General features: G+C 44.4%; 13 non-coding genes across 13 annotated transcripts; all 13 read right to left on the reverse strand.

The window, feature by feature from the left end:
* Positions 1 to 400: 400 nt before the first annotated feature.
* TRNAA-CGC (transfer RNA alanine (anticodon CGC)) lies at positions 401 to 472 on the reverse strand. Its single transcript has one exon. It is a non-coding gene; the product is annotated as a tRNA-Ala (tRNA).
* Positions 473 to 1,250: 778 nt separating this feature from the next.
* TRNAA-UGC (transfer RNA alanine (anticodon UGC)) lies at positions 1,251 to 1,322 on the reverse strand. The gene has a single exon. It is a non-coding gene; the product is annotated as a tRNA-Ala (tRNA).
* Positions 1,323 to 2,658: 1,336 nt separating this feature from the next.
* TRNAA-UGC (transfer RNA alanine (anticodon UGC)) lies at positions 2,659 to 2,730 on the reverse strand. Its single transcript has one exon. It is a non-coding gene; the product is annotated as a tRNA-Ala (tRNA).
* Positions 2,731 to 4,254: 1,524 nt separating this feature from the next.
* On the reverse strand, positions 4,255 to 4,326 carry TRNAA-UGC (transfer RNA alanine (anticodon UGC)). The gene has a single exon. It is a non-coding gene; the product is annotated as a tRNA-Ala (tRNA).
* A 1,336-nt stretch (positions 4,327 to 5,662) lies between these two features.
* Positions 5,663 to 5,734, reverse strand: TRNAA-UGC (transfer RNA alanine (anticodon UGC)). The gene has a single exon. It is a non-coding gene; the product is annotated as a tRNA-Ala (tRNA).
* A 674-nt stretch (positions 5,735 to 6,408) lies between these two features.
* Positions 6,409 to 6,480, reverse strand: TRNAA-UGC (transfer RNA alanine (anticodon UGC)). Its single transcript has one exon. It is a non-coding gene; the product is annotated as a tRNA-Ala (tRNA).
* Positions 6,481 to 7,250: 770 nt separating this feature from the next.
* On the reverse strand, positions 7,251 to 7,322 carry TRNAA-UGC (transfer RNA alanine (anticodon UGC)). The gene has a single exon. It is a non-coding gene; the product is annotated as a tRNA-Ala (tRNA).
* A 1,336-nt stretch (positions 7,323 to 8,658) lies between these two features.
* On the reverse strand, positions 8,659 to 8,730 carry TRNAA-UGC (transfer RNA alanine (anticodon UGC)). Its single transcript has one exon. It is a non-coding gene; the product is annotated as a tRNA-Ala (tRNA).
* Positions 8,731 to 9,398: 668 nt separating this feature from the next.
* On the reverse strand, positions 9,399 to 9,470 carry TRNAA-CGC (transfer RNA alanine (anticodon CGC)). Its single transcript has one exon. It is a non-coding gene; the product is annotated as a tRNA-Ala (tRNA).
* Positions 9,471 to 10,240: 770 nt separating this feature from the next.
* On the reverse strand, positions 10,241 to 10,312 carry TRNAA-UGC (transfer RNA alanine (anticodon UGC)). Its single transcript has one exon. It is a non-coding gene; the product is annotated as a tRNA-Ala (tRNA).
* A 1,336-nt stretch (positions 10,313 to 11,648) lies between these two features.
* On the reverse strand, positions 11,649 to 11,720 carry TRNAA-UGC (transfer RNA alanine (anticodon UGC)). Its single transcript has one exon. It is a non-coding gene; the product is annotated as a tRNA-Ala (tRNA).
* Positions 11,721 to 12,395: 675 nt separating this feature from the next.
* TRNAA-CGC (transfer RNA alanine (anticodon CGC)) lies at positions 12,396 to 12,467 on the reverse strand. The gene has a single exon. It is a non-coding gene; the product is annotated as a tRNA-Ala (tRNA).
* Positions 12,468 to 13,237: 770 nt separating this feature from the next.
* TRNAA-UGC (transfer RNA alanine (anticodon UGC)) lies at positions 13,238 to 13,309 on the reverse strand. Its single transcript has one exon. It is a non-coding gene; the product is annotated as a tRNA-Ala (tRNA).
* Positions 13,310 to 15,128: the final 1,819 nt, after the last annotated feature.

Consider the following 15,128-nt stretch of genomic DNA (forward strand, 5'->3'; position numbering starts at 1 on the left):
GGAAAAAGAGAAACACAAATTCCCTTTCCAACAGACCATAAAGAGACGCAGACACAATGGAGATTCAGATGGTTAAAATGTAGATTTTTGCATTTGACAGTGCAGGGAGTAGTTTGGTTGCCCATTTCCACTGTGAGGTAGCTGTTGGACAAATAGCTACAAAACACATGGTTTGCATGCACTTTTCATGGGAACAGCAAGGCGCCAACGTTAACAACAAGTCGAAATAGAGCGGTCAGAATGCTTTCTAGGGAATTCTTCCTTGCGGCTTGTTTCCTATTAATGCCACCATTTTTTACCAATCCAGACAAGTTCTCATCAGGGTCAAAGTCCATTGCGCTGATCATTAGGCAAAGCAGCATGTGCTGGAGGGTGACTTAACTCTGTTTGAGATAAAGAGTGGAGATGCCGGGGGTTGAACCCGGGACCTCACACATGCGAAGCGTGCGCTCTACCACTGAGCTACATCCCCCATGCTCTGTAGTGGCGCTATGCTTGGTGTGATGCAAAAGTGCAAAATGAGACAAAGGTCAAAGTTAACAACCCCAGTCTGTCTTCTCCACTCCTACATGCTAATGGCTTAGGAGGGTGAGCCCAGAAATGTGTATGTAAGGGTTGTTGTGGCAAAATGTTTTTTAGTCATGTACCTGTGTAGCAGCATCTGAGTTGCGGCTGCTTCCCTTGGAGTATCATAAGTGCCACCCGGATATTTATACGAGCTTGGCCAAGGGATGCTTGTCCTTCCACAATAGTCAGTTTACACAGTCTACGGGGGAATTTATCATAGTAGTAGTACATGTACAAAAGCAGCCAATATGTGGAAGTGCAGACTGCTATGGCATTGATTTCAGTATGTCATGAGTCATGACGATCAGGGAGTGACTGGAAAATGAAGTATGGAATCGACCAATTACTGCTTAGATTACTGAGTTTCAAGAGAGTGCTATTTTGAGGGCTCCTTCACACACCTTTCACCGTCCTCTGAAAAATTAGCTGTGGAGCACCTGTAACCTTTGGGAGACAGAAGTAAGCCTGTTTATCATGATTTGTGTGTGTCGGTTAAGAGGCTCCCAGAGTCTCCAGATTGAAAAATGTTCCTCCATTGGGCTTTGCATATTTACTGTATAAAAGGGAAACGGCCTTCCAGTCTTGTGTTTACCATTAAGTCTGTATTGCGCAAAGAGCTCATTTGGGGAGCCGGGTGGGGGCTTCGCCCAGGGGACCATTCTGCCTCATCGTGAAGGATTGGTTGGAGATGCCGGGGATTGAACCCGGGGCCTCACACATGCAAAGCGTGCGCTCTACCACTGAGCTACATCCCCCTCTTGTGTAGAGGGTTCTGTGCCTTTATTTTTTCCACAAAACTCTACCCGATGTTGCAACCTTTAACTTTGCAGCAGTCCCTCACATCTGTGTTCCACTAGCAGTTCTCAGGGCCTCCATCACCTCCCAAAACCAAACAGAGCTTCCTTTTTTTTTCCAGGAAGGACTATCGGCCTTCAAGAGCCAAAAGAAACCCAGTTTCTTCTGATTTGTGTTTGTCAGTTAGCTGACGACACATCGTCTCCCGGCTGCACGAGTGAGTTCTCTCTGTACCTGTGTCACATCTAATTACTGTGTGGCTCTCACCTGCATGAGCACTAGTCTGAGAGAGCCAGAGATTATGCGAAATGTGGTTTCTTCACAGGAAGTGTCAGTTTCCACACTACAGAGAGGGGTCATGCATTAACCCGTGCAAAGCCATGCCGAATGCCTCATGTTTCAGCACAAACAGAATCTGCTGAAACAGGAATGTGAAGATTTACTCTACTATAGACTGTGCGTACAGTTCAACAAATGACACTATCAAACTACATGATCAGTGCATCATTTTTGCAGGAAGGAAGGTTTACCGTGCCTTTAAAAGAATAACTCCTCTTTTGTTGAGAAAAAACAATTCCCTTTGGCGATCAGTGTACATTGCAAGGATTTGAACAAACTTTGTTGCAGAGTCCTACCTGTTTCTGCTCTGAAGAAATTGCTCTTTGTTAGATCATGTCTTGTGCAGGACTGATTCCTGAACGGGAGTGATTTTTTTTTTTTTTTTTCTTCAGATCAGATGAAGCACTTGCGGGGCTATAATGGGGAGAGTGTCATGGCCTGCGTTCCCTTAGATGTGATTAACCCTTGAGGAGAATCTCAGGTGAGCTGACATTTTTGTTGCAGAGGATGACTAGAATCTGACTTGTATCTTAGTGCAGACATCTGGGAAAATCAGTGAGCCAATCACACAAGCAGTAAATGACATCTCTGAGGGCGTTCCCTATACCAACTTTGTACGCAACTCCTTCAGGTTGCCTTATTGCATTGAATTGTACAGAAAATGACAGTGCTGCAGTTTGAAATGGAAAGGTCCCTTTTTAATACGGCGTGTGTTGCAATTGTATATGCTATATTTTCTTATTTGCTTCCCATGAAAGTGGAGTCATCCTATAAGCTTCACATGTACAGTAGACAGCCAATGTCAACCGCAAGTCGAAATATGTGGTTAGTATGCTTCCAAGAAAAATCTTGATTGCTGCCACTAATTTTGCCCCGTCCAGAGAAGCACTCAGCAGGGTTTTGCACCTGGTCACAACCATCTCACCATGTGCCGACAAGGCCGTTTAAAGCAAAGGCTGGAGATGCCGGGGATTGAACCCGGGGCCTCACACATGCAAAGCGTGCGCTCTACCACTGAGCTACATCCCCCTTGCTAACCTAGACTGTGTGCCTTTTTTTCCTCACAAAACAGTACATAGTGCGGCACCCTTGATCTCGGCACCAGGCCCTCCCACTAGCATTCCAAAGCAGTTGTTTGGGTTCCTTCACTTCCCAATTCCAACCACAGCTTGGTTTTTTTTTTCTTTTCAGGAGGAACTTGGACTTTGGAGAGACAGAAGAAACCTGGCTTATTCCTATTTGTGTTTGTCAGCTGGCTACCAGAAACTCATGGAAACAATGAAGACTGGCTGTTTTTGCAAAAGGAAAAAGAGAAACACAAATTCCCTTTCCAACAGACCATAAAGAGACGCAGACACAATGGAGATTCAGATGGTTAAAATGTAGATTTTTGCATTTGACAGTGCAGGGAGAAGTTTTGTTGCCCATTTCCACTGTGAGGTAGCTGTTGGACAAATAGCTACAAAACACATGGTTTGCATGCACTTTTCATGGGAACAGCAAGGCGCCAACGTTAACAACAAGTCAAAATAGAGTGGTCAGAATGCTTTCTATTGAATTCTTCCTTGCGGCTTGTTTCCTATTAATGCCACCATTTTTTACCAATCCAGACAAGTTCTCTTCAGGGTCAAAGTCCATTGCGCTGATCATTAGGCAAAGCAGCATGTGCTGGAGGGTGACTTAGCTCTGTTTGAGATAAAGAGTGGAGATGCCGGGGGGTGAACCTGGGACATCAAACATGCGAAGCGTGTGCTCTACCACTGAGCTACATCCCCCATGCTCTGTAGTGGCGCTATGCTTGGTGTGATGCAAAAGTGCAAAATGAGACAAAGGTCAAAGTTAACAACCCCAGTCTGTCTTCTCCACTCCTACATGCTAATGGCTTAGGAGGGTTAGCCCAGAAATGTGTATGTAAGGGTTGTTGTGGCAAAATGTTTTTTAGTCATGTACCTGTGTAGCAGCATCTGATTTGCGGCTGCTTCCCTTGGAGTATCATAAGTGCCACCCGGATATTTATACGAGCTTGGCCAAGGGATGCTTGTCCTTCCGCAATAGTCAGTTTACACAGTCTACGGGGGAATTTATCATAGTAGTAGTACATGTACAAAAGCAGCCAATATGTGGAAGTGCAGACTGCTATGGCATTGATTTCAGTATGTCATGAGTCATGACGATCAGGGAGTGACTGGAAAATGAAGTATGGAATCGACCAATTACTGCTTAGATTACTGAGATTCAAGAGAGTGCTATTTTGAGGGCTCCTTCACACACCTTTCACCGTCCTCTGAAAAATTAGCTGTGGAGCACCTGTAACCTTTGGGAGACAGAAGTAAGCCTGTTTATCATGATTTGTGTGTGTCGGTTAAGAGGCTCCCAGAGTCTCCAGATTGAAAAATGTTCCTCCATTGGGCTTTGCATATTTACTGTATAAAAGGGAAACGGCCTTCCAGTCTTGTGTTTACCATTAAGTCTGTATTGCACAAAGAGCTCATTTGGGGAGCCGGGTGGGGGCTTCGCCCAGGGGACCATTCTGCCTCATCGTGAAGGATTGGTTGGAGATGCCGGGGATTGAACCCGGGGCCTCACACATGCAAAGTGCGCGCTCTACCACTGAGCTACATCCCCCTCTTGTGTAGAGGGTTCTGTGCCTTTATTTTTTCCACAAAACTCTACCCGATGTTGCAACCTTTAACTTTGCAGCAGTCCCTCACATCTGTGTTCCACTAGCAGTTCTCAGGGCCTCCATCACTTCCCAAAACCAAACAGAGCTTCCTTTTTTTTTCCAGGAAGGACTATCGGCCTTCAAGAGCCAAAAGAAACCCAGTTTCTTCTGATTTGTGTTTGTCAGTTAGCTGACGACACATCGTCTCCCGGCTGCACGAGTGAGTTCTCTCTGTACCTGTGTCACATCTAATTACTGTGTGGCTCTCACCTGCATGAGCACTAGTCTGAGAGAGCCAGAGATTATGCGAAATGTGGTTTCTTCACAGGAAGTGTCAGTTTCCACACTACAGAGAGGGGTCATGCATTAACCCGTGCAAAGCCATGCCGAATGCCTCATGTTTCAGCACAAACAGAATCTGCTGAAACAGGAATGTGAAGATTTACTCTACTATTGACTGTGCGTACAGTTCAACAAATGACACTATCAAACTACATGATCAGTGCATCATTTTTGCAGGGAGGAAGGTTTACCGTGCCTTTAAAAGAATAACTCCTCTTTTGTTGAGAAAAAAACAATTCCCTTTGGCGATCAGTGTACATTGCAAGGATTTGAACAAACTTTGTTGCAGAGTCCTACCTGTTTCTGCTCTGAAGAAATTGCTCTTTGTTAGATCATGTCTTGTGCAGGACTGATTCCTGAACGGTAGTGATTTTTTTTTTTTTTTTCTTCAGATCAGATGAAGCACTTGCGGGGCTATAATGGGGAGAGTGTCATGGCCTGCGTTCCCTTAGATGTGATTAACCCTTGAGGAGAATCTCAGGTGAGCTGACATTTTTGTTGCAGAGGATGACTAGAATCTGACTTGTATCTTAGTGCAGACATCTGGGAAAATCAGTGAGCCAATCACACAAGCAGTAAATGACATCTCTGAGGGCGTTCCCTATACCAACTTTGTACGCAACTCCTTCAGGTTGCCTTATTGCATTGAATTGTACAGAAAATGACAGTGCTGCAGTTTGAAATGGAAAGGTCCCTTTTTAATACGGCGTGTGTTGCAATTGTATATGCTATATTTTCTTATTTGCTTCCCATGAAAGTGGAGTCATCCTATAAGCTTCACATGTACAGTAGACAGCCAATGTCAACCGCAAGTCGAAATATGTGGTTAGTATGCTTCCAAGAAAAATCTTGATTGCTGCCACTAATTTTGCCCCGTCCAGAGAAGCACTCAGCAGGGTTTTGCACCTGGTCACAACCATCTCACCATGTGCCGACAAGGCCGTTTAAAGCAAGGACTGGAGATGCCGGGGATTGAACCCGGGGCCTCACACATGCAAAGCGTGCGCTCTACCACTGAGCTACATCCCCCTTGCTAACCTAGACTGTGTGCCTTTTTTTCCTCACAAAACAGTACATAGTGCGGCACCCTTGATCTCGGCACCAAGCCCTCCCACTAGCATTCCAAAGCAGTAGTTTGGGTTCCTTCACTTCCCAATTCCAACCACAGCTTGGTTTTTTTTTTCTTTTCAGGAGGAACTTGGACTTTGGAGAGACAGAAGAAACCCGGCTTATTCCTATTTGTGTTTGTCAGCTGGCTACCAGAAACTCATGGAAACAATGAAGACTGGCTGTTTTTGCAAAAGGAAAAAGAGAAACACAAATTCCCTTTCCAACAGACCATAAAGAGATGCAGACACAATGGAGATTCAGATGGTTAAAATGTAGATTTTTGCATTTGACAGTGCAGGGAGAAGTTTTGTTGCCCATTTCCCCTGTGAGGTAGCTGTTGGACAAATAGCTACAAAACACATGGTTTGCATGCACTTTTCATGGGAACAGCAAGGCGCCAACGTTAACAACAAGTCGAAATAGAGCGGTCAGAATGCTTTCTAGGGAATTCTTCCTTGCGGCTTGTTTCCTATTAATGCCACCATTTTTTACCAATCCAGACAAGTTCTCATCAGGGTCAAAGTCCATTGCGCTGATCATTAGGCAAAGCAGCATGTGCTGGAGGGTGACTTAGCTCTGTTTGAGATAAAGAGTGGAGATGCCGGGGGTTGAACCCGGGACCTCACACATGCAAAGCGTGCGCTCTACCACTGAGCTACATCCCCCATGCTCTGTAGCGGCGCTATGCTTGGTGTGATGCAAAAGTGCAAAATGAGACAAAGGTCAAAGTTAACAACCCCAGTCTGTCTTCTCCACTCCTACATGCTAATGGCTTAGGAGGGTGAGCCCAGAAATGTGTATGTAAGGGTTGTTGTGGCAAAATGTTTTTTAGTCATGTACCTGTGTAGCAGCATCTGAGTTGCGGCTGCTTCCCTTGGAGTATCATAAGTGCCACCCGGATATTTATACGAGCTTGGCCAAGGGATGCTTGTCCTTCCGCAATAGTCAGTTTACACAGTCTACGGGGGAATTTATCATAGTAGTAGTACATGTACAAAAGCAGCCAATATGTGGAAGTGCAGACTGCTATGGCATTGATTTCAGTATGTCATGAGTCATGACGATCAGGGAGTGACTGGAAAATGAAGTATGGAATCGACCAATTACTGCTTAGATTACTGAGTTTCAAGAGAGTGCTATTTTGAGGGCTCCTTCACACACCTTTCACCGTCCTCTGAAAAATTAGCTGTGGAGCACCTGTAACCTTTGGGAGACAGAAGTAAGCCTGTTTATCATGATTTGTGTGTGTCGGTTAAGAGGCTCCCAGAGTCTCCAGATTGAAAAATGTTCCTCCATTGGGCTTTGCATATTTACTGTATAAAAGGGAAACGGCCTTCCATTTACCATTAAGTCTGTATTGTGCAAGGAGCTCATTTGGGGAGCCGGGTGGGGGCTTCGCCCAGGAGACCATTCTGCCTCATCGTGAAGGATTGGTTGGAGATGCCGGGGATTGAACCCGGGGCCTCACACATGCAAAGCGTGCGCTCTACCTCTGAGCTACATCCCCCTCTTGTGTAGAGGGTTCTGTGCCTTTATTTTTTCCACAAAACTCTACCCGATGTTGCAACCTTTAACTTTGCAGCAGTCCCTCACATCTGTGTTCCACTAGCAGTTCTCAGGGCCTCCATCACCTCCCAAAACCAAACAGAGCTTCCTTTTTTTTTCCAGGAAGGACTATCGGCCTTCAAGAGCCAAAAGAAACCCAGTTTCTTTTGATTTGTGTTTGTCAGTTAGCTGACGACACATCGTCTCCCGGCTGCACGAGTGAGTTCTCTCTGTACCTGTGTCACATCTAATTACTGTGTGGCTCTCACCTGCATGAGCACTAGTCTGAGAGAGCCAGAGATTATGCGAAATGTGGTTTCTTCACAGGAAGTGTCAGTTTCCACACTACAGAGAGGGGTCATGCATTAACCCGTGCAAAGCCATGCCGAATACATCATGTTTCAGCACAAACAGAATCTGCTGAAACAGGAATGTGAAGATTTACTCTACTATAGACTGTGCGTTAGTTCAACAAATGACACTATCAAACTACATGATCAGTGCATCATTTTTGCAGGGAGGAAGGTTTACCGTGCCTTTAAAAGAATAACTCCTCTTTTGTTGAGAAAAAAACAATTCCTTTTGGCGATCAGTGTACATTGCAAGGATTTGAACAAACTTTGTTGCAGAGTCCTACCTGTTTCTGCTCTGAAGAAATTGCTCTTTGTTAGATCATGTCTTGTGCAGGACTGATTCCTGAACGGGAGTGATTTTTTTTTTTTTTTTTCTTCAGATCAGATGAAGCACTTGCGGGGCTATAATGGGGAGAGTGTCATGGCCTGCGTTCCCTTAGATGTGATTAACCCTTGAGGAGAATCTCAGGTGAGCTGACATTTTTGTTGCAGAGGATGACTAGAATCTGACTTGTATCTTAGTGCAGACATCTGGGAAAATCAGTGAGCCAATCACACAAGCAGTAAATGACATCTCTGAGGGCGTTCCCTATACCAACTTTGTACGCAACTCCTTCAGGTTGCCTTATTGCATTGAATTGTACAGAAAATGACAGTGCTGCAGTTTGAAATGGAAAGGTCCCTTTTTAATACGGCGTGTGTTGCAATTGTATATGCTATATTTTCTTATTTGCTTCCCATGAAAGTGGAGTCATCCTATAAGCTTCACATGTACAGTAGACAGCCAATGTCAACCGCAAGTCGAAATATGTGGTTAGTATGCTTCCAAGAAAAATCTTGATTGCTGCCACTAATTTTGCCCCGTCCAGAGAAGCACTCAGCAGGGTTTTGCACCTGGTCACAACCATCTCACCATGTGCCGACAAGGCCGTTTAAAGCAAAGACTGGAGATGCCGGGGATTGAACCCGGGGCCTCACACATGCAAAGCGTGCGCTCTACCACTGAGCTACATCCCCCTTGCTAACCTAGACTGTGTGCCTTTTTTTCCTCACAAAACAGTACATAGTGCGGCACCCTTGATCTTGGCACCAGGCCCTCCCACTAGCATTCCAAAGCAGTAGTTTGGGTTCCTTCACTTCCCAATTCCAACCACAGCTTGGTTTTTTTTTTCTTTTCAGGAGGAACTTGGACTTTGGAGAGACAGAAGAAACCCGGCTTATTCCTATTTGTGTTTGTCAGCTGGCTACCAGAAACTCATGGAAACAATGAAGACTGGCTGTTTTTGCAAAAGGAAAAAGAGAAACACAAATTCCCTTTCCAACAGACCATAAAGAGACGCAGACACAATGGAGATTCAGATGGTTAAAATGTAGATTTTTGCATTTGACAGTGCAGGGAGAAGTTTGGTTGCCCATTTCCACTGTGAGGTAGCTGTTGGACAAATAGCTACAAAACACATGGTTTGCATGCACTTTTCATGGGAACAGCAAGGCGCCAACGTTAACAACAAGTCGAAATAGAGCGGTCAGAATGCTTTCTAGGGAATTCTTCCTTGCGGCTTGTTTCCTATTAATGCCACCATTTTTTACCAATCCAGACAAGTTCTCATCAGGGTCAAAGTCCATTGCGCTGATCATTAGGCAAAGCAGCATGTGCTGGAGGGTGACTTAACTCTGTTTGAGATAAAGAGTGCCGGGGGTTGAACCCGGGACCTCACACATGCGAAGCGTGCGCTCTACCACTGAGCTACATCCCCCATGCTCTGTAGTGGCGCTATGCTTGGTGTGATGCAAAAGTGCAAAATGAGACAAAGGTCAAAGTTAACAACCCCAGTCTGTCTTCTCCACTCCTACATGCTAATGGCTTAGGAGGGTGAGCCCAGAAATGTGTATGTAAGGGTTGTTGTGGCAAAATGTTTTTTAGTCATGTACCTGTGTAGCAGCATCTGAGTTGCGGCTGCTTCCCTTGGAGTATCATAAGTGCCACCCGGATATTTATACGAGCTTGGCCAAGGGATGCTTGTCCTTCCGCAATAGTCAGTTTACACAGTCTACGGGGGAATTTATCATAGTAGTAGTACATGTACAAAAGCAGCCAATATGTGGAAGTGCAGACTGCTATGGCATTGATTTCAGTATGTCATGAGTCATGACGATCAGGGAGTGACTGGAAAATGAAGTATGGAATCGACCAATTACTGCTTAGATTACTGAGTTTCAAGAGAGTGCTATTTTGAGGGCTCCTTCACACACCTTTCACCGTCCTCTGAAAAATTAGCTGTGGAGCACCTGTAACCTTTGGGAGACAGAAGTAAGCCTGTTTATCATGATTTGTGTGTGTCGGTTAAGAGGCTCCCAGAGTCTCCAGATTGAAAAATGTTCCTCCATTGGGCTTTGCATATTTACTGTATAAAAGGGAAACGGCCTTCCATTTACCATTAAGTCTGTATTGCGCAAAGAGCTCATTTGGGGAGCCGGGTGGGGGCTTCGCCCAGGGGACCATTCTGCCTCATCGTGAAGGATTGGTTGGAGATGCCGGGGATTGAACCCGGGGCCTCACACATGCAAAGCGTGCGCTCTACCACTGAGCTACATCCCCCTCTTGTGTAGAGTATTCTGTGCCTTTATTTTTTCCACAAAACTCTACCCGATGTTGCAACCTTTAACTTTGCAGCAGTCCCTCACATCTGTGTTCCACTAGCAGTTCTCAGGGCCTCCATCACTTCCCAAAACCAAACAGAGCTTCCTTTTTTTTCCAGGAAGGACTATCGGCCTTCAAGAGCCAAAAGAAACCCAGTTTCTTCTGATTTGTGTTTGTCAGTTAGCTGACGACACATCGTCTCCCGGCTGCACGAGTGAGTTCTCCCTGTACCTGTGTCACATCTAATTACTGTGTGGCTCTCACCTGCATGAGCACTAGTCTGAGAGAGCCAGAGATTATGCGAAATGTGGTTTCTTCACAGGAAGTGTCAGTTTCCACACTACAGAGAGGGGTCATGCATTAACCTGTGCAAAGCCATGCCGAATGCCTAATGATTCAGCACAAACAGAATCTGCTGAAACAGGAATGTGAAGATTTACTCTACTATAGACTGTGCGTACAGTTCAACAAATGACACTATCAAACTACATGATCAGTGCATCATTTTTGCAGGGAGGAAGGTTTACCGTGCCTTTAAAAGAATAACTCCTCTTTTGTTGAGAAAAAAACAATTCCCTTTGGCGATCAGTGTACATTGCAAGGATTTGAACAAACTTTGTTGCAGAGTCCTACCTGTTTCTGCTCTGAAGAAATTGCTCTTTGTTAGATCATGTCTTGTGCAGGACTGATTCCTGAACGGGAGTGATTTTTTTTTTTTTTTTTCTTCAGATCAGATGAAGCACTTGCGGGGCTATAATGGGGAGAGTGTCATGGCCTGCGTTCCCTTAGATGTGATTAACCCTTGAGGAGAATCTCAGGTGAGCTGACATTTTTGTTGCAGAGGATGACTAGAATCTGACTTGTATCTTAGTGCAGACATCTGGGAAAATCAGTGAGCCAATCACACAAGCAGTAAATGACATCTCTGAGGGCGTTCCCTATACCAACTTTGTACGCAACTCCTTTAGGTTGCCTTATTGCATTGAATTGTACAGAAAATGACAGTGCTGCAGTTTGAAATGGAAAGGTCCCTTTTTAATACGGCGTGTGTTGCAATTGTATATGCTATATTTTCTTATTTGCTTCCCATGAAAGTGGAGTCATCCTATAAGCTTCACATGTACAGTAGACAGCCAATGTCAACCGCAAGTCGAAATATGTGGTTAGTATGCTTCCGAGAAAAGTCTTGATTGCTGCCACTAATTTTGCCCCGTCCAGAGAAGCACTCAGGAGGGTTTTGCACCTGGTCACAACCATCTCACCATGTGCCGACAAGGCCGTTTAAAGCAAAGGCTGGAGAAGCCGGGGATTGAACCCGGGGCCTCACACATGCAAAGCGTGCGCTCTACCACTGAGCTACATCCCCCTTGCTAACCTAGACTGTGTGCCTTTTTTTCCTCACAAAACAGTACATAGTGCGGCACCCTTGATCTCGGCACCAGGCCCTCCCACTAGCATTCCAAAGCAGTAGTTTGGGTTCCTTCACTTCCCAATTCCAACCACAGCTTGGTTTTTTCTTTTCTTTTCAGGAGGAACTTGGACTTTGGAGAGACAGAAGAAACCCGGCTTATTCCTATTTGTGTTTGTCAGCTGGCTACCAGAAACTCATGGAAACAATGAAGACTGGCTGTTTTTGCAAAAGGAAAAAGAGAAACACAAATTCCCTTTCCAACAGACCATAAAGAGACGCAGACACAATGGAGATTCAGATGGTTAAAATGTAGATTTTTGCATTTGACAGTGCATGGAGAAGTTTTGTTGCCCATTTCCACTGTGAGGTAGCTGTTGGACAAATAGCTACAAAACACATGGTTTGCATGCACTTTTCATGGGAACAGCAAGGCGCCAACGTTAACAACAAGTCGAAACAGAGCGGTCAGAATGCTTTCTAGGGAATTCTTCCTTGCGGCTTGTTTCCTATTAATTCCACCATTTTTTACCAATCCAGACAAGTTCTCATCAGGGTCAAAGTCCATTGCGCTGATCATTAGGCAAAGCAGCATGTGCTGGAGGGTGACTTAACTCTGTTTGAGATAAAGAGTGGAGATGCCGGGGGTTGAACCCGGGACCTCACACATGCGAAGCGTGCGCTCTACCACTGAGCTACATCCCCCATGCTCTGTAGTGGCGTTATGCTTGGTGTGATGCAAAAGTGCAAAATGAGACAAAGGTCAAAGTTAACAACCCCAGTCTGTCTTCTCCACTCCTACATGCTAATGGCTTAGGAGGGTGAGCCCAGAAATGTGTATGTAAGGGTTGTTGTGGCAAAATGTTTTTTAGTCATGTACCTGTGTAGCAGCATCTGAGTTGCGGCTGCTTCCCTTGGAGTATCATAAGTGCCACCCGGATATTTATACGAGCTTGGCCAAGGGATGCTTGTCCTTCCGCAATAGTCAGTTTACACAGTCTACGGGGGAATTTATCATAGTAGTAGTACATGTACAAAAGCAGCCAATATGTGGAAGTGCAGACTGCTATGGCATTGATTTCAGTATGTCATGAGTCATGACGATCAGGGAGTGACTGGAAAATGAAGTATGGAATCGACCAATTACTGCTTAGATTACTGAGTTTCAAGAGAGTGCTATTTTGAGGGCTCCTTCACACACCTTTCACCGTCCTCTGAAAAATTAGCTGTGGAGCACCTGTAACCTTTGGGAGACAGAAGTAAGCCTGTTTATCATGATTTGTGTGTGTCGGTTAAGAGGCTCCCAGAGTCTCCAGATTGAAAAATGTTCCTCCATTGGGCTTTGCATATTTACTGTATAAAAGGGAAACGGCCTTCCATTTACCATTAAGTCTGTATTGCGCAAAGAGCTCATTTGGGGAGCCGGGTGGGGGCTTCGCCCAGGGGACCATTCTGCCTCATCGTGAAGGATTGGTTGGAGATGCCGGGGATTGAACCCGGGGCCTCACACATGCAAAGCGTGCGCTCTACCACTGAGCTACATCCCCCTCTTGTGTAGAGGGTTCTGTGCCTTTTTTTCCACAAAACTCTACCCGATGTTGCAGCCTTTAACTTAAAATAAGTAACTTCCGTGGACGGGTTAGGCTTCTCTGTGAGATGGTTGCAGTTCCAGCTTTGTTAAATTTTTGTATCACTTTTGCTACAGTATTCTGACTGATAAGGAGAGCTTTGCTGATCTTCTTGTAGCCTTCACCTTTCTTGTGTAAAGAAATTATTTTCTTTCTCAGACCTTGTGGCATTTCTCTTCCATGTGGTGCCATTGCTGACAGCATGAAATGGGAACGGGTTTTCTTTGTTAAGTAATGTATTCAGCCCCAGAGTAAAGGGGGCTGAATACAAATACAAGCCACACTTTTCAGATATTTATTTGTAAAAAATTTTGAAAACCATTTATCATCTTCCATCCACTTCACAATTATGTGCCACTTCTGGGTTGCAACATAACAAAATGTGGAAAATATCAAGGGATATATATTATTTAAGTGTACTGTATCAAATTTCTTTTTTGTTGGTGTTTTGGATAGAGTACAAGAGGGTTAACCCCTTTATCAGATTATTTAACAGAACGTTAAAAGAAAGGTCACTTAAGGAGGGCAATTTCCATCTTAGACAGTTACAGGAACATTAATTCCAGTCGGAAGATCAGACTTCAGCTTTTTCTCTGATGACAACTCTGAAATTCTACATTTCTCTTTATTTTTAGTCTAATCTGCAAAGGAACAAGTACCAATATAGGTGGAGGCCCTGCTTAAGGAGGAGCATAACCTCCATGGACTGTATTGTTCTCAGAACGCCACCAAATTGGAAGGATGGGCTCAAGCAGGAAAGGGAGATCCGGCTCCAAAAGGCATAATTCCCTTAAAATAAAGAGGGGCAAACAAACAACCATGCAGCAGTGTGGAAATGGAGGTAGGAGGCCCCAGTGGGTGGGGCAAAACACATCAGTGGTCTTTTGGTGGAGACGTAGGCTGAAGCCATTCCTCACATACAGTAAAAAAAAATAAAAATAATATATATATATGTGTGTCTGTGTGTCGTGCTCCACAGTGAATTTGTGATTCTATGTAAAATTAATTCATATAGTGATACAGTAAGTAAATAAATAAAAATCATTAATTCCAAAAGCTGTAAAAGATAAAAAGATCAATGTTATATATTAAAAAAAATAGCCACACTAATATCAATAGTGCAAAAAGGTGCTTTAAATAGTGCTAAAAATGTGCAGAAATTAATATAAATTGAATCAATTAAATTAATTATATGAGATAACAAAAAAGTCCACTCTGTGCTTCCAATCTTGCTGTGCCAATAATTGTGTCGTAAAACACTTGCTGTGCTGAGAAATAAAGTATGCGCTCACCTCACATATAGCCAAACTGTTAGGTAAGGCTAATAATGCTTTTTGTCCTAATAGGATTAGATGGTATTTGCCATGTAAACAGTTATCTCCAGGATTTGGTGGATGTACTGTACTGCCACCTTTCTCCCACTGGGGGTCTCCCACACTCCTTTCTGGCCACACTGTGCCTCAGTGGGTGGATTGGGTAAACCTCTCCTCGTCCTGCAGGGGTCTGTGTACTGCCTCCACCTCTCCGTGTATTAAGATGTCATGCAAAACAATGTGTATACATAGTGCCTTATCTTTTTACTATAAAGTGCTTTTATTATTCAAAAAGCGCACTAACACATTAAAATTGACAAAAACGCTATAGTGTATGCCAAAAGCCCTCTGTCTGTACTCGCCGTTAATCCGCAGTGGCGTCGATACATCAGAGCCCCTCCTCTACGCGTTACGCCACAGGGTCA

Source organism: Staurois parvus, unplaced genomic scaffold, assembly GCF_062004578.1.
Source record: "Staurois parvus isolate SC_StPar_1 unplaced genomic scaffold, SC_StPar_1.0 ptg000450l, whole genome shotgun sequence".
NCBI lineage: Eukaryota > Metazoa > Chordata > Amphibia > Anura > Ranidae > Staurois > Staurois parvus.